This window comes from Armigeres subalbatus, chromosome 1 (genome assembly GCF_024139115.2).
Source record: "Armigeres subalbatus isolate Guangzhou_Male chromosome 1, GZ_Asu_2, whole genome shotgun sequence".
Taxonomy (NCBI): domain Eukaryota; kingdom Metazoa; phylum Arthropoda; class Insecta; order Diptera; family Culicidae; genus Armigeres; species Armigeres subalbatus.
The window spans coordinates 300,026,500-300,045,239 of NC_085139.1; the positions used below are offsets into that span (position 1 = coordinate 300,026,500).

The window sequence follows — 18,740 nt, forward strand, 5'->3', positions numbered from 1 at the left end:
TATGCCTGATATGTTTAAAAACATTACATTCATATTGAATACATAAATTACTATGGCCTGCCCTCTAAATAACGAACCAAATCCCATTTTTTGAAATAGGAATTACCGAAATATAATTCTCATTTTTTATATAAATTTCTTTCAAGAGGACTTTTTTCGTACTTTGTATTGTTTTTTAAGGCTTTGGTCCGATTCGCGAATTAAAATCAAATTAAACTTAAAAGTGACAGTTCGGAAATCTATCAAAAACGATTCAACATCGGTCAAAGTAATCTTGCTCTGCGAGTAGGGTTATTTGAAAATTATTGAACTGTCATTTTTAAGTTTAATTTGATTTTAATTCGCGAATCGGACCAAAGCCTATGTGTTCAAAAGTAAAATCAATATGACATAATCAATCGAAGCAACATTCACTTGTTTCTGGAGCTTTTGAAAAAACTATAATTGTAAAAGAAATGTCAATGGCTTACCGTAAATTAATATTAAAATTTCTTCCTGTTTCGTGGTACAGACGAAAGCGACTGATCCACGTTTCGGTTTTTGGAGAAGCTTTCAAAAACATTGAGAAATTTGTTTCGCTCATTTTCCTTAAAAAAATAAGATGTCTTACCGGCGTTGACGGAATTTCTTCTTCCGCTGTGTCCCATTATTAGATCTAGCTGGTGCTGGTGCTGTTGCTGCTACTGATGCAGTACTCGGCTGTGCCGGTACTTGTGCCGCTCGACAGCCCGGGGCACACGTATACGCCGTTCAGCTTCACATGCCTTCCCATCCGGAAGGCATACGCTGATCTTTGCATTCACCGCATTGGTAAACACGATCCCCAGTGTGTCCATTGAGGTGATCCTGTGAAGTGTATTTTACCGATGTGTCGGTCCAGGCCCAGGGTCTTAATATCCGAAAATATTCTGTTACAATATTCACATGCCATATCTTTGATCTGCTCTTCAATCCGTCGTGCGTCCACAATGTGGTCCTTGAGGTCCGACAACTCAAGCAGATTAACTCTTGCTCATCATTCAGCAGCTGCTGCTCTTACCCTCCGGCGCGTCGTCCGTGTCGGTCCCATCAACGTCTAACGACACAATCGCAGACATCCTCCTCCTCCGTTAATCCAATTGCTTCCAAACAAACATAAACAAACTCGTCTCGATTCATTGATTTTTGAATCAGAAACAGGAGGTAAACAAAAATGGAAATGACAACTGTTGTCAAACTGACGTGATTTGAATTGAGGGGCTTCTCAATGGTCGAGTGATTGTAATAATTGTAATCCGTCACTCCCCAGGGGTATATAGTGGTGCCCGAAAAAATGGCCACCACTCCGTCTACAAACGTCGAACGTCACCGATACAGAATGCAGCCACCGAAATGATAACCGAAAATACCGAAAATAGTGACCGATGCGAAAATTAGTGACTAATCTAAAATGACAGTACATACAGTGAGAGTGATCAAAATACTCGCGCCCAGTAATGATGCTCTAACGCGCTTCAACACTTTAGATACTCACCACGGTACAGAAGCCATAGTGATCTACCGCTTTCCCAGCAGCAGAAACTGCAATGAAAAGAACACTTCCTGCACCATATAGTTTCATTATTTTCATCTCTTCACTAAATTATAAACAAAACTGTACACGCTCAAATGAATCCAGCCATTCTCCGAGTAAAATTATAAGCAAAAGTTTTTGTTCCCTTTCATTTTTTTTGAAATCAAATTTTTATTGCAAAACATTTCTAGACCTGCAATATGAAAATATATACTTGAGAACCGGTATAACATTTTTATTTATTTAACAAACAAAGCTATTGTAATTTTATTGTTTTCAATTGTTATTTCATCAATATAATAAATCCATGAAATATTCCAAAATTATATTAATTCAATAACATTAGACGGATTTCCAGATCATCCAAACCGAATACTTTTCAAAATTGTTTAGTTTTTGGATGAGCAATACTAAACATAAGCGAACAATAAAAATATAATAGAATATATCGGAAACATTTAAATATATTGTTATTTTAATGTACGTACAATAAAGATCTTTTACAACCGTGAAAATTTTACAATAAGCATACAATAGTTTGTATTGTTTGCCACACAATCTATTGTATTTCAATGGGTTATGTCATACAAGTTACTGTAAATTTTTATCCGGGTTGTGCCGTACAAACCATTCCGGAATCAAATGTGGTTCACCTCACGGATTACAGGCGTTGACTTTTAGAGTGAAGTTTTACAGTTCTGGTCGACTGTGAAGAGAGAATACGAGATACCAGTTTTATCTGCAGATGAAATGGGTTACTTTTTAGGAATGCTACCGGGTGGCATTCAACACTGCCTGTCTGCTTGCTGTACCGCGCAGTGTAAGTAAAACTGACATGCATATCAAAACTGTTCTGATTTTGACTTGGATTGCAGCAAGCCGATAACAACAAAATTGGTAACTTGGCCTAGAAACCTCGGAATTAATAACTGTGGAAATGCTTGGTAAACACTAAGCTGCGAGGCAGCTCTGTCCCATTGTGGAGATGTAATGCCAATAAGAAGAAGAAAAACTGATCTACCAAAAAGATATTTGCATCAACACCTTCTGATCCATGATGGAAAAAGCATCATTCAAACGAAAAGATTTCTGTTATTGACTGCAACACAAACCGGTAAGTTTTTCCAAGCATAGTTAAAAAAAATAAAAAGTTAAAACGTGTTTATTTACAGTCGAAGACCCATGACACACTGGTCGTGTTCAACATGTGCGCACACATCAACGCAAAGTAGTAACTGGAAAGCGTGTGGCGAATATCACTTTATAAAGACGGTATCGATCATCACAATTCCTGCCGGTATGTGACACTATATTCTAAACGAACAGTATCATTACTATAAATCTTTGGAACTTTTTTAGGATTCCCTATTCCGGACTCATCAAGCTTCAAACCGTGATCAAACTATTATAAAACATGGAAAAACTAGAAAAATATTCATCCGGTCACTCAGTAAACGTATTCTAACGGTGTCCCAAACTTAGTCCTTTCTCTTAAACGGTTCTGGTAACGCAAGCACCGATGGAACCATAGACATAAGAATCATCTATCGTTACAACCTTTAACCAAAGAAACGAATGGAGTTATGGCAAAGCAACTACGAAAACTCCGTCGATTCCGAGAATTGGTTGCGAACAACTGAGTGATAATTTAATATTATTTGCTTTCATTTTCCTAATAAATGTATTGATATTCGTATTCTTTATTTTAGTTTGAAATTCATTGTGAATTAACTACGAAGTAGTACACTGAGCTTAATTACCATCTAAATTTTATGTGCAGCGCACATAGATTTTTGCAATCAAGCTTTGCAAATATTTTTTATTAATCGTGCACATAAAACTAGACAATTTTGTGGTTCTTAGATTTTATGTGCAATGCACACATAAAATAAATACACATCTAATATAATTTAATTGGCGTTTCCAATATATTATAAATGCAGCTGCAAATATTATTCATGTGGCCTGCTGCATAAACCAAATGTATTCTGTTTAGTTAATTCTCAATTATAAAACAATATAAAAACACAATTTAATTTAATAACAGTTTTTTTATTTTCTACAAGAAGATTGATCGCAGTACAATTTCCAAGACAATTTCCCTTAATTTACACCACCAACAAAAAGAAAAAAAACTCGATAGTTTACAAGGCATCTACAAGGTCCGGACGGTGGATAATGTGAGTGCGAATGTGGGGAAGGCTGCCAGGGCTGAGGGAGGGAATTGGCCCCAAAGGAGGTGATGCCGTAGAATTGTAGGACGGCAGTTGCGTTAATAGCGGGGTTGGTGCCGTAATTTCCATCGTGAGAGAATGTATCCGTGATGATGTGTATTCGGTGGGGAATTATTATTGATATTCGTCTTTTCCCGATATCAATGGAATGTGGCGGTGGCGATGATTCGCTGGGCAGATTGTCTGGAATTGACTCGGCGTACAGATCCAGCAGCTAATGACAAATATCCTCCAGAAACCGGCCAGAAACAAGGAATCCAAAGGTGTCCCGGTTTGCATGATGCAACGAGAATCCTCTTTTTGGAAGCGGCGTCGATTCCATCCCCGATAGAAGGCGTATTCCGGAAGCCATTTTTCTCGCGATACCAGTTTGGCATTTTATAATTTCGGAACCTGAACTCGATAAGCGACACTGATGCAGGTGAAACTGTAAATCCACGGTACACGCACGACAGGAATCGGAATAACACTGAAAAGTGAAAATTTATTAGTAAACAATGTAAATATTCAGTTTATTTCGCTTACATTTTGCCGCCAGAGAAAAATTTCATCCAGCCATCAACAGTTGACCAGAAAAATATCTATTATAGTTTGCTATTGAGTTTTATGTGCAAGTATTGATAGTTATCAACTATCAACCATTGCACATAAAATTCATTGGCAATTCTAATGGCATATAAATAGATCACCTTTATATTGTATGTAGTAGGTTATTAAATATCCTTGTTGGTAAAAGGATTTCAAATGCTGCACATAAAGTCGTGGTAGCTCCAATCAAATCTTTTTTATATGATTCCCGCACATAAAATATAATGGTGATTTCATCTCAGTGTAGTAACTGGAGTAACATAACAATGCACAAATCTTAACAATGTTCGATTCTTTGCTCGTGTACAATTTGTATACTCAATCAATTTGTTAGCTGGAATGAGGGAATATCGATGTTCGATTTTTCTAAATCCGTATGTTAAACCCAGTTAAAACTAACCTACACTACTAAAAATCCACACATATTTATTGGCAAAAATCCATAGATTTAACTTATGATGTACACACTTAAAATAAATCGCCGAATTCGGTAAAATTTTACCGAAATCTCAACAGCAGAACTCTTCGGTAAATAATTTAACTGATTTTCGGTGATTTTGGCGGTTGAGCAATGGAAAAAATTACAAAAAATCTGTAAAATAAATCACCGAACAGTTCTGCTGTTGAGATTTCGGTAAAATTTACCGAATACGGTAAAATGAGTTAAGTGTGTATATCAGCGCACACTTAACCATTCTCCACGCGAACTACTAATAAAATATATGTTCAAATAAACTTTATGTGTGGTCTCGAATTAGCAATTATTTAATTTATGTGTGGTTATATACCGATTATATTAGGGTGGAGCTATTGCAAAAATTTATAACGGCGACACATATATCTTATATAGATATTTTTGGCAGTGTACACCCAAAATAATCTTCCCATCACATTTACGTGAAAAAGGACGTGGTTTTTTTCCACAGCACTTTTCACGTAACAAATAAGTGATTCAACGGTGAAGGCACTCAGATTCACTCGATCGGCTGTCACTAGCGTGTCATATAAAGACTACGTGACTGTTTCATAGCTTTCATGAATACTTCTAATTTTTTTTTCTTCTGCTATATAAATGAAAAGCGAAAATGAAAGATATAACACGATATTGACGACTACAACGATCGCCTCGATTTCGAATTTTTATTTAAGAATAGACCTTTCCCGTGAAAAAATATTATTTGCTTAATCGGTTCTTTTTGCCTTTCTCGTACAACTAAGTTGTACCGAAAGGCTATCATTTCACTCCAAATTCGAACTTTTGATAGAAGTCCCGGAGACCCATAGTGTTATATACCATTCGACTCAGCTCGATGAGCTGAACAAATGTCTGTCTGTCCGTGTGTGCGTGTGTGTGTGTATGTGTGTGCGTGTGTGTGTGCACAAAATGCCATAAAAACATTAGCCAAATTTTCACATAGAAACTCTTAACCGATTTTCTTGCAACAAGTTGCATCCGACAGAGACTAAAACGCTGTTGATCACTATTGAATTTCATAATAATTGAAAATTGCAAAAAATAGATAATATTAAAATAGTGATGAGACATAGTCACATAGAACAATAATGTGTTATGAAAAATGCCTTGCATCTATGAATATTTCTCCCATTAAGAGTTTCATCGTACTATAAAGATGCTCGTGTTGCACGCGTTTAGGCGTAGGTATGCTCTTCGTTCAGTTTCATAGTACTATGAAGTTGTCCGAAAGTTAAAATTCGAACATAGGAAATTCGATAAACTTTTGGCAGCGCCATCTGTCGTCTACTAGTGTAAATTTTCTATCATAACATTAGACGGTGTAACTGTTTTGCCTTTCTTGTATTGTGATTCTCGAGATATTATAGCATTTTGCTCATTCACCTCTGCCTCGCTTAGTTGTGCGCCGCTAAGGTATTGTGTCATATTATGGTACTTTACTCAATTTAAGTGTAGATTATTACATCACAAATTAAACATAATTGCACTACTAATATCCACTTAAACAATATCCCGAACGCAACACAGGCGAAAGAAAAGCAAAAAACTACTAAACCTCGAACAATTTCACTTAAAAATATCTTTTCGTAAAGGGACGACAATATGCTACATACCTTACAAGCGAATGTGGAAAAGCTTACCGAAAGCTCACATCTATTTGACATTGGTTTATTTACTTTTAGCATGGCGCACAACTCGGCGCATGGGACCCGGCGCGTAACTGGTGAGCCAGTATGCTAATTTTAGAAAAGAATCGCAATACATCATCGAGGTGTAAGCGTAAAGGCTACATTTATTACCTTTTTGCGCGAGAAAGGCGCCATCACCGCTAGGTGGATGAATCTGGGTTTTTATTTTTCTGAGACACTTTTCCAAAGAAACCAGTATTTTTGGACGCCTGGAACTATTGAAAAACAATCAAAAACTATTTTTGGATTTTTTCGCCCCTGTTTCCTCTTTTATTTTTTTCTCCACAAAACCCATTGAACCCAGGTCTACCCTTTTTCATTCTGTCATTTTGTGTGGTGAATATAAATTTGTTTTTGTTTTGGTTTTTGCCTTTCTCGCAAAACAAGTTGTACCGGAAAAACAACTGCCTTTTACGGCAAAATTATCCTTGGAATATTCTTGCATTTATAGTTATTGTTATCGAGTGTTCATCTATATCGGTCCGCAGTGAACTGACCACATTTTGCCGTAAGAAAAGGATGCTTGATATCCTAGGGCTTATATAGCTAACCGCAGCTATGTCCAATGTCTGGTTCCGTAGCTGAATGACAACACTGTGATGCACCAACTTCAGTACTTCCTTCTCCGTTCAGTCGTCCATCCGATTATTCGTCTGCTGACGTCAACAAAATGTGTTATGCCGAGTGATTTCCTCGCTCGATCGGTCCTCATCGCTCATTCCTGCGGTTTCTAAACGAACTCGGTCAGCTGGAAATGTTGCGAACAATTGAAAACTTATGAAAACAGGTGCCCAGCTGAACCTCAGTCACGATTACGAGAAGCCGGATTATTCGAGAGAAGACCACGGTAAGTTGAAATCGGACGTTGATTGAGAAGACAAAGAAAGCCAGCTGGAGTCACTCAACTGTTCGAACCTGGTGACGTACCGTTTGGATCAGGTGAACAACGCTCGGAATTTGCAAAGGAATTGATTGGCTTGCAGGGAGCACGAGATCGGTCGTTCGACAAGGACAATCGGTTCAATGTGAAACAGATCAAGTTTCAAACGTATAGCAAACACCAGGGTCGACACACAAACTCAATCAAGTCAGTGCTGTCGCTGGAAAATGAGAATAGTTTTATCGCCATACCGAAGGACAATACTTTAAGCTATGGTCGCTGCGAAGTAAAGGCGATGGGAATAAAAATTTCATGTTGTCAATTTACCTAAGCTTTGGCCTTCCTGGAATCGATGAGTGAGTACTTTTGAAAATTGTTAATTAGAGTACATACTAAGTTATGAATTTTTATATTGTTGTACAGTTTAATTTTCTCTCACGATTTGGATGTTCATATTCGGGAATCGATCAGCTGGACGTACCTAAGCACGACTGCTGCATCCGTATCACCGATGCCCATACCTTCAGCTACTGCTGCAACGATAGACGAACTGGATTTATCATTTCCTCCAGGAGAGCAAATAACAGTGATCCATTGCAGCTGCTGGCACTGAATGAGATGCTGTGCCGTTTAAAAAAGTAGATCCTTGGCACAGCCACTTGTGAACGAGCCTTGAATTGCGGCATTCACATCTGTGCGAGTTCCAGAGTGGTGCTTGCTCCGGCAAAATCAGCAAAACGGGGGCCCCATTACAGTCAGCAACACTTAATAGAACTCCGAACAGCAATGCTGAGCAGATACCGGCAGCAGCAGCAGAGTCGAGCCGAGAACGGCCGGCATCGGTGATGAGCCGAGACAGGCTGAAGAAAAGCCACATGATGCAGCATGTATCCAAAAAACAAACGGTTCTTCAGAGAACCAATAATAGAGATCAATATCAAAGCTTTCAATATCCTTCGGGATAGAAATTGTACTCAATATTCTAGTGATAAAATTTTATGCGTGATTTTCATAAATAGCGACTTCGCTTCCCAAGTAACCATGAAGCTATATATGCATGTAAAAAACACAGCACTAAAAGTTGACTTAAAGTGGAAAAGGGCAATTATAAGATCGAATTAATGGTTCATTACTTTGGCATGTTGAAATAAAGTACCAGTAATGCATCGCTGCATTCGTACTGCTGATTTAGAGTATCGTTGTCTGACAGTTGATAAATAAATGCAACAACACATCGTTAAAACATATCTAATGCATCTAGCATTTAGCATGCCGATTTGTGATTGATATATGTGCAATATTGTAATGCTTGGTGTTACTTGGGTTGACCATGCCTAAAAAAAACATAAGATGTCCAAATCTCTCACATAATATTTGGATATTTGGATTAAAAAAAACACCGATAACAGCTCAAACATTCATAAACTATCAATCGATTTTTCATCAAATGTTGGATTTTTGGCATTGATCAAGAAATATCTGGATAACCATTATTTGATACTGACCGCACTTTTTCAAAGCGAACGTGACTGCATGATCGTCCCATGTTACCAATTCTAAATCTTATCACCCGAAAACCCATGTCAGGGTGTTTCCTTCCATCTACTACTAACAATGTTGTCTCAGAAAAGAACACGTACTTCTCACCTTAACTGAAATTCTAAGCTCGCTTGCCCGGCTTATTGGCCTGTATCAAGCGAAAAGTCCCGGTTAGAAATAGACGCCAGCAGCGAGCAACAAGCGTAAAAAAGAAGAAGTCCTTCTCGAACGCGTTGATGATGATGACGCTTTGGCTGACAAAGAAGCAGGATACAAGACACTGGCTGATTGGCTCACCAATTGGGAAGCAGAGAAGATTCAAAATGAGGTATAAAAGAAAAGTGCATTCGCTCGCAGAGCATTCAGTCTTTTTTATACCACCACTAGAAGTTTGCGGTTATTTGAAAAGATCGTTATCTTACTTTTTGGACTTAGCCGAAGCAAACAGCCTTTTTCAAGGCTCTAAGAGTTAAAAATAATGTTCTCCTTCAGTCGCTATCGCCTTTTGGATTAGGAGGCCCTACATCCCCTGCTGAGCCAACTTGTGGCTTATTTCAGGCAGTCCTTCAGTGGGAAGGTTGCTACTGTCGAGGCTAATATTCCGTGACCGGACAGATACTTCCTGAATTGTTTTTGATGATTCTTGTTCGAGGTAGATTTGATTTCTGTGTCGGTTTGATGAGAAGATTTTGCCAAGGAATGGTATGCAACGCCGATTATTTATCAAAAATAGCTGATGTGAAAAATTTGGACATATGTATCTTCAAGGCATGGTCAAGTCAAGTCCTACGTCCACTTAGCGGTTATGTCACAGACATTTCCCACTGTTCGTTTTTTCCCTTAGGAATGTAGAATCCGTAATAATTCTATTATTTAAATGGATCGTTGGATACTTCTAATGACCGCCAGGGCAGCGAGAAGGTCTTCATATATGCTTGCCAATTATGCTTGAGACTATGACTATGCAGTGTATATGCGCACAAAAACGTAAACTCCCGCAAATGTTCCGCCCAACAGAAGAAACAGGTACTTTTCGTTCAAAATTAAGATTCCGTTTTTGTTTGGCAGGAATAATACGCTATAATCGTCCCGTATAATACTTGTATAGAATCAAGCCGTTAAAAAACCAGCCCCGCAGTTGATCACCCACATGACATATTGTGTGATAATCGATCAATAAATCTGCTGGAGCCGCGATGGACAGTACTGGATTCCGGACAAGTATGTTTTAGCCAGCATATGCCGTGCACAATGACTGCACTGATTAACGGCAAAAGCCACATCTAGGTCGATAAAGAGACCACCAATCGGAATGAGAAAACCTGCAGCAGGAATATTGTGAGCAGCACAAACTGAACCCCGATACTGCACAGCGATTTCATAGATGAGCCACTCTACGCAGGTTTTGCACCGTTTAACCCCCTGGACCGACGGCGGTGGCAGGAACATCATACCATCAACTTCTGGAGTACGTAATGCTTCGTATGCGCCAGCAGTAGCACCTTCGGAAGCACCTATAAGTTTTCATCGCGTCCTCAACTTCTGTTGCTGCTCCAGCTTGCTTTTTTTGGTTCCACCAAAACGAACACATTCCATCCGAACCGAGATCCGAACTGCGCAAATGGGTATATGCTTGTCGATGACATTTGACATTTCAATTGTAAATAAACATGACACAGAGTTGCCAGAAAAAGTAATTTTACAATGTTCTCACCACTGTTAAGTGTTGCCAAATATGCTAAATCTCATAGGATCACCATCGTCTGACAGCAATATTCACCACATAAAACAGACGATGTTAATTTTTTGATAAATTTGTAAGAAAATAACCGTTTCATATAAACAGCTTATTTTATGCCCAATGTAATCTAAACCCAAAGACGTTTCAGGGAAAAATAGAAAACATAGGTGTTTGGTCGGACGGGAAAGGTCTATTGAGAATTTAAATATAAATATACATGTATGAGGTTTTGATAAACAATTTCGTTGGAGAAATTGTCTCAGGGTTCGATGGTAAGCCTGGAGCCGGATCAAAATGCCGAAGGAAATCATCTTTACCGTGTCAAAATAATACGGGATGAGCAGTTGAGGTTCCGGAGTAGGAAAGTTTCTCTCAATTATCCGGCGAAATCTCGCTGCAAACAATTTTAAAAGCACTATTTCAGCATGTACAGTTCTCGTAAATAAATAGTACATACCTTATAAAAATCCTGTGTGCCTTGGGAAATCAGAGGATTTGAGAAAAATATTAATGTCCAGCATTGAATTTCTGACTAAGGTTGTGATGAATATTTTTGACAGAACAAACAAAACAATCTGAGTGAGTTCTCTGCTTATGATCCAGTGACGAGAAATTCATGTAAATTTTATACTTTAATTAGGTGAATTTTACTGAAATTGATTTAATAATTATGTCACATCTCTTACGTTTTACGGGTATCAGGTAAAATGAGTGGTGTGAGTGAAGCATAAAGGTTACGTGCATTTTCACGTAACGTTAACGGGTTGATTATTTTGAGTGTAGCGCACCACGAGTAAAATTAGCTTTAATGTACGGATTGCGAAAAGAAATTTAGCACCGCTAGCTCTCCTTTTCGGTTATCAACTTGATTGAGTATAAAAACAACCCAAAAATAGTATATCCAAGAGTAGAATCAAAAGGATTATTATATATTTCGAATTATGTAATAATATTTAAACATTATACACAGAAAGAAAAATCATTATTAAAATTAAGAAAAACATTGGTTAAAATGAAAAGTTGCATTGGTTCTTTTTCGTAGAGAGTTGCGAATGTTCAAATTAAAAGTACGCCAACTTTAAAAATAACCACATTTTTTAAAGCCGCATACCACCCTGGAATTAAAAGTTCAAGCATTCAAAACAAATTGTAGAAATGTCAAACCAAAATGGCTACACTGTTAAATAAGAAAGCGAATTATTCTCAATAAAAAATCATTTTATTCGTCCCGAAAAACCTCCCACCCGTAAACCCACCACTCAACTCTTCTTTACAAATTAAATTTATTCGTTTTATTTATTTATTCATGCTTTTATTTCTTTATGTTCATTGATGATTTGCTGCGCATCATCATAGAGATCCGTAAGCATTGCGCTATTGATTTCCTGTTCGTCATAGATGCCGACACTCGCAATTTACCTAGGAAAAGAAACCGAAAAAATCATATAAGTATATTAATACCTCGATTAGCACATACTATTTATAAATACATATAATCTTTTTTGTTCATACATATTTATATTTCTCATCCCAAACGTGTTTGAAGCAGTCACACTTGCAATATAGAATTTTAACGCGCAGTGACTCATATGGTTTGAGATCATCGCCACCGTTTTCTTAGCATGGCTCATGCTCATAAATGGTGCAGGTCGTTTTGCCGTTCTGCAGATCATCCTACATCGGCTGCAAATTCCTACATCTCAGGATTACTTTTCGCCAGCAGCTGGGGGCTGTCAAAATGCACTTAGTAGGGGCCGTCCACAAAGTAAGTCACGCCTCCAGGGGGGGAGCGGGGGTTCTGAGCAGCGTGACGATCCATACAAAAATTTTAGGGGTTTTGTTATAAAAAAACGTGACGATGGGGGGAGGGGGGTGTTGAAAATCGCCAATTTTTGCGTGACGTACTTTATGGATCTTCCCATACTACGAATACCCGAAGGAATAAAATAGACACCATTTCGCTACCCTCCTTAGCCTCTTACCCAGCAACTTCTATCCTTACCTCCCCGTGATACCTGCCGTTGTACGAGCAACCTAAAGAAAGATCGGGTAACTAACCTCGCTGGGAACTATATGGTCGTATGCAGACGGAAGGAAGGAGCGTTGAACCTTATCGGAGATGCAACTCTGATCAAGCGTCTGTTCTCCATGTTAGGAGCGACTCAAAACAGCATCTGCTGGCCATGTAAGGGTCGCTTGATCATCGTCTGTGTGCTATCGAGGGACCATAAGCGAAATTGTGTACACTATGCATCGTGTGGCCATCGAGTCTGCCCCTTCAGCGCGATGTAAATCAATAAATCAATCAATCAATCACCTATGAGATGAATCGGTCAACAGCCGAATATCTCGTTAATAAAGATTATAATAAATAATAATAATCAATCAACCAATAAACCGCCAATACGCATTCAAACAATAAAGCACCAATCAATCAATCAACCATTAAACCAACAATCAACCAATAAACCTCCAATCAACCACTAAACCAAATCCTCGATTTGATCGCGATACAAGAAAATATTTAAACAAAATTTGCGTTGTCCATTGAACCTGCTTTATTGCCTCATACTTGATTTAATTCGCTGAATTACTCGTTAGATTAATAACTTGAAATTAGCATTTACATTAGTTAGCCAAGGCGGCGTGTTCTTCTTACTAAACTAACTTTATTTCCGCTCGGATTGAGACCATACAAGCTTCTTGCAAAAACATTCCAATTACCGCCTGAGATGCTGTTCCCTTATGGGGACAAAGTGTATGTCATTCCTCAGCCAGTTTCTGCCATGAGCAACGTATTTGCCCACCATCCAACTTTGATGCAATTCGTATGCACAAATTTCGGGCATGCTTCGAAAATATATCACCTGCCATCTGAATAAGATGAAGTCCCGTTTTTCAACCAGTGTCTCCAACTTCCTGCCCGCACCATCCTTGAGAACTTGTGGCGTTATTTTCCGGGACTAACATGTTTTCAGCTTCTGCAAAATGTAGTTCAAATGGAGGAATAAATAAACAGCAATAAATACCAGAGATTATTACTTACTTCCTGACTTTCCTAGCTGTCAGATAAACGCATGCCGAACGGGGTTGCAATTGGAATGGATTTTCGTTGAAGACCAAGGCGAATGCAGCTGGAATCACTTTGCCATAGAATGGTTTACACGCTATCTGTCGTTTCTTCCTTTAGAGAATTTTCTGTTCAATCTTGCCGGAATGCCTGAATAACTGGTTTGCTTCGATGTCTTATTGCTTCACTTTCTCTATACCGGACTACTGTAGTACGTAGTACTTGTGGCTTCAACATCGTTCACAACTCGCACAAACCTATTTAAATTTCCACGAACACGAACTAAACTTAGTTATTGCTCTAACTATTTATGATGCTCAAATCAAGCATTAAACGCAAAATTGATTATTAATTTATAATTTTGACTCCCAACCAAACTGATTCAACTCTTCAACTGAGCTGAGTCAAAAATCAGAAGCACCAGAAGTAAACAAAAATGAGTAACTGACAACTGTTGTCAAACCTCAAACTGACGCGATTCGAGCTGAGGGGCTTCTCAACGGACGAGTGGTTGTAATCATTGTAATATTTCACTCCCCAGGGGTACAAAGTGGTGCCCGGAAAACTGATCACCATTCCGTCTATGTATTGGTCGATGGTACCAGCCTATCATCAGTCTCGTTCCTATGTGACCCTTTGGCAAAATAATTGGGAACCGTGTGTCGAATGACGCAAAGGTGGCCGCTGCTATCCGACTCTCCTTGCGCACCACTCCAGCAGCATCCATGTAAGCAGAAAGTTTACGAAGTTTACTAGTTTTTTCCAGTTTCGCCTGCCGTTTTGGTAGATTTCCTCGTGCTTCGGAAAGAGTCGCCACTTCATCGGGAAACACGTCGCTTTGAATCCACCGCCAGATAATATTCTCGCCAGCAGCAAGTTCCTCTTGTCTCAACGGTCCCCCTAGTGTATTCTCCTTTCTCGCTCTACGTCGTAGATTCGTTACGTAACGATAGATATACGCTGATGCATGCCACAGTCTGCTCCATTGCGAGAAGCGATCCCATTTCACTTGGTGCTTTGCTATCACTTCTTGGTGTACCAAACAAGATTGAAGCTCTTCGGTTGTCTGATTCACTTTAATTTTTGCTTCTGTGGGCCATTGGTCCTCGTGAAGATGAAGAAACCCCGGAGCTTTGAACCACCGTGTATCAGACGACAAGCAAGGGGTTTTCCCCCATTCAGTAGCATCGTCCGCCACATTATCTTTCGACGGTATCCACCGCCATTGATACTGCTTCGTTTTTGTTAGTATCTCGCCTACGCGACAGGCGACAAATTGACGGTATTTATTTTACGGTGATCAGGTGCACTCGTCGATTCGCAAAGTGTGCCCATCAATGATTGTGTTCATAAGCCGTACCCCGATTACAGCCGCCATTAGTTCCATTCGTGGAATGGATAGAACTTTGAGTGGCGCCACTTGCCCGCAACTAATGCCACTTCGAAGTGCTTTTTAAATTCTGCTCGAAAGTACGCCACGCTGGGCTGTATACTATAGGAGCGGCTGGAGTATCTGACGAAAATGTTTAATGACTTTTTATTCCGGAACAAAATGATTCGTCCCTATTTAGCCGATAAATGGAACTAATTAAAAAATCGTACCCCAAACGCAAAAGATGATCGATTCAAGACAAAAACAATTAAATGCCTGGATCCACTATGATTCAAGATTAATCTCGCCGAATGATGTAATAAATTTAAGTTGGAAATAAAGAATAAAGAACATTATGAAATCGTAACAATATTTATTATTTATGAATGTAGAAAATATATTGGGATTAAGTAAAGCAATGCCAAATTTCTGCCTCTCTGTATTGAAAACGTGTTTTTGATCAATCGGATTGTGTGGCCCGATTTCAATTTCACAGGTCTACAATTAATTTCGAAAGTTTAAACTTTTCATTTTAGAGGTAATGGGTGACTTCTAAATCGACAGTGATTAATCTTTCTACCCTCTACTAAATAGCATCACTGGAACTTATTTTGGGATAATGGGTAAAATGTCCAATAGTGGACCCCCTAGTATCAAAATTTTGCTCTTTTTGTCATAAGGTGTAGAAATTTTCAACATATTAATTATGCTTGACATCTAATACCAAGTTGTGCATCTCCTCTTCACGATACATACATAAAACACTCAAATACACGACGTTATTCGTTGAAATTAACATTTTAAACCTGACTGAATTCGGCTTCCCTATAGTCGACACTTCATTTGATTTTTATGTTCCGTTTCGGGACGTTCTTCTTCCCTATTATGGACCCCCAAAATATTCCTATAATGGACACTCTCGTTTTTATTTTTTATAGAATTGTAAAAAATCGTTTAATTTTACTTTCCATAGAATTTCCAATGCATGTAATCAAATCAAGGGCTGTAAGGTAGGTTTTCCCGATGGAATTTCATAGCAAAATGTTTACATTGTGCTGTAATAATGCAAAAATGGCTGGAGGGTCCACTTTTGGTTAGGGGTCCACTATTGGGCACTTTATCCTACTAAACTAAGTTATTTTCTCTAGTCTGCCATCATATAGGTATGTTAAAGCTCATGACATGTTTTCAATAGCACTACCCATTGATTCTTGTTCGGGGGCGATGAGCAGGAGGGTGAAACGCCTGTCATCCGCAGTACAATGGTCCAATGCACCGAGTTCATCATTGACGTTTGAGCGGTGCGCTGTTTACTAAGAATGAATACTTTTTCATTCATCGAGTTCATGCAAGTGTTCATTTTTAGTAAACAGCGCCCGTCTCAAACGTCATTGTGTTCATTCGGTGCATTGGACCATAACACTCTACCCAACATCGCTTTTGGTACTTCTGTTTTTGGTACCCAGTTTCTGGGTAGTATACACGAATTCAGCGCTCATTTCGGGTGATTGGTTCGTACGCAGTTAGTGCTAATTATCGGCATTTAACTTCTCCTGGCGAAAACTTGCAATTGGCTGAGGTACATCGAGCCTTTTTGTGTTTGTATGGCTTCTTTATGTCGAAAAGTAGCTCGTCGATACTTCCGAAGTTTTGTTAACATGAATCAAACTAAATTAAAACAAAAACATTGCACGCCATATTGAATGAATGCTGGGTAGGCGTATTAGCCTTCTCTTCAGTCCCCTGGCGATGAGCTTCATACAAATCAAAATCAAACTTTTATATTTGTAATACTTTAAATATTGCACGTTTGATGTCTTTATGTGGATTGATAACTCGATTCATATTGGAAGAGAAAGGAAAATGACAGACTGACAACAGCTGGTAGTCGGATGACATTTGGCGTGACAGATAGGTTTGACGGTAGAAGTTTTGCGGCAAATTAAGGCTACCTTACACCTCGGGAAAATTTTCCGCCGGATTTTGAACCCCGTGCATTTTAAATGGGGCCGGGATTTTGATTTTCCGTGCCCAAATCCCGAAAACATCGCATATGAAAAAATGCATGGGGAAAAATTCCGCGAACAAAATTCCCGAGGAGTGAGGCTACACTCTGGAAAAAATCTATACTAAATAGTTTCAAAGTTACGCTAAATCTCTATTCGCCTGGTTGACCCCAACTTTGTTTATGTGACAGTCCCAGCAAACAATCAGTTCGACGTTAGACACTAGTTAGGGGATGTTAGTTATGTTGCAGTGCAAATACATAACCATTTTTATGATTTTATGCTGTTGCAATAGTATTCGTACGTGTATATTTCAATTGTGACTGTTTTGCTTTTGTATGCAGCCGCACCAAGCCGCACTGCTGAGGTGCTGAAAAAAAACAATGATGGAAAAAAATGTCCAAGTTTCCGAGCAATCAAATCGTTTGGTCCGCGCGGTTGGGATCCACTTCTTCCAATGCCGCGCCAGGTAAGTTTTGTGTTGTTTGTTTATAAAAAAATGAATTGCAAATATTTTTATATTTACAGAGATCGTGTGGATGCCGGCATCAATCTGGTGGCAGAACGGAAGTAAAATCCATCGATGGCGGATGCGGTAAATTTATCAACTTTAAAAATAGGATTCGAATAAACCAGCTGCTGAACCGGCTGAGGCTGCTGATCGAGTTACCGACGATGGTCATTAATGCTGTGCTACTGTTTGTGATGGTAGGTAGATACTTTACGAGTGGTTTTCCCAAAGTTTTTCATTCGGACATACCTCTTGTAGCACTACATGGACCTACTGGCCAATCTCCGAGAGAAGCTCTCCCACCTTCACGAGTACCTATATTTATGATGGGAATTTCAAGTCATCAAGGCCGTGTGGATGCCTACATCCGGAATGCTCCAGGAAAAACTCCAGGAGAATTACACAAGAAAATTCTGGCGTAAACACCAGAGGAACTCCAGGAGGAATTTGTAGAGGAACTCCTGGAGGTATTCCCAGAAGAACTTCTGGCGTTATTCCTCGTAGAACTCCTGGAGTAATTTCCAGAGAAACTAGAGTTCTGGAGGAGTTTTCAGAGGAACGCTTGGAAGAATTCTCAAAAGAACCCCTGGAAATATTCTCAGAAGAACTCCAGAGGAACTCTTGGAGGAAATACCGGAATTCGCAGAGATACTACTAGAAGATTTCGCAGAGCAACTCTTGGAGGATCTTCTGACAGAATTACATTAGTTAGGAACTCCCAGATGAACTCCCGAAGTAACTTCTGGAATAATTACAAAAAGAACTCCTGAAGGTATTCCCAAATAAACTAGAATAACTATTGGAGGAATTTCACAAAAATAAACGAACTATTCTTCATTTAATTCAGTTTTGTTTGCATCTAGCTGTCATTCGGTGCAAAAGTGTGCTTGTGTTGGTTAATAATATATTTCGCGCCAACCCAGAGCAACAAACTGTTAGAAGTTAGGGACTGTTAGGCATTGGTTAGATATGCTAACCATCGAAAACATACCCATTTCCATGTTTTATGTGAGCTTTTATGCTGGCGTTGATTTTTTTTCCATTCTGACAGTTCTCCTCGTTCGACACCGGTGTTGATGCCGGC

General features: G+C 39.0%; 1 long non-coding RNA gene across 1 annotated transcript; it reads left to right on the forward strand.

The window, feature by feature from the left end:
* Window positions 1–2,433: 2,433 nt before the first annotated feature.
* On the forward strand, window positions 2,434–3,290 carry LOC134216417 (uncharacterized). The gene is made up of 3 exons (XR_009980662.1): window positions 2,434–2,666; window positions 2,725–2,849; window positions 2,912–3,290. It is a non-coding gene; the product is annotated as an uncharacterized LOC134216417 (long non-coding RNA).
* Window positions 3,291–18,740: the final 15,450 nt, after the last annotated feature.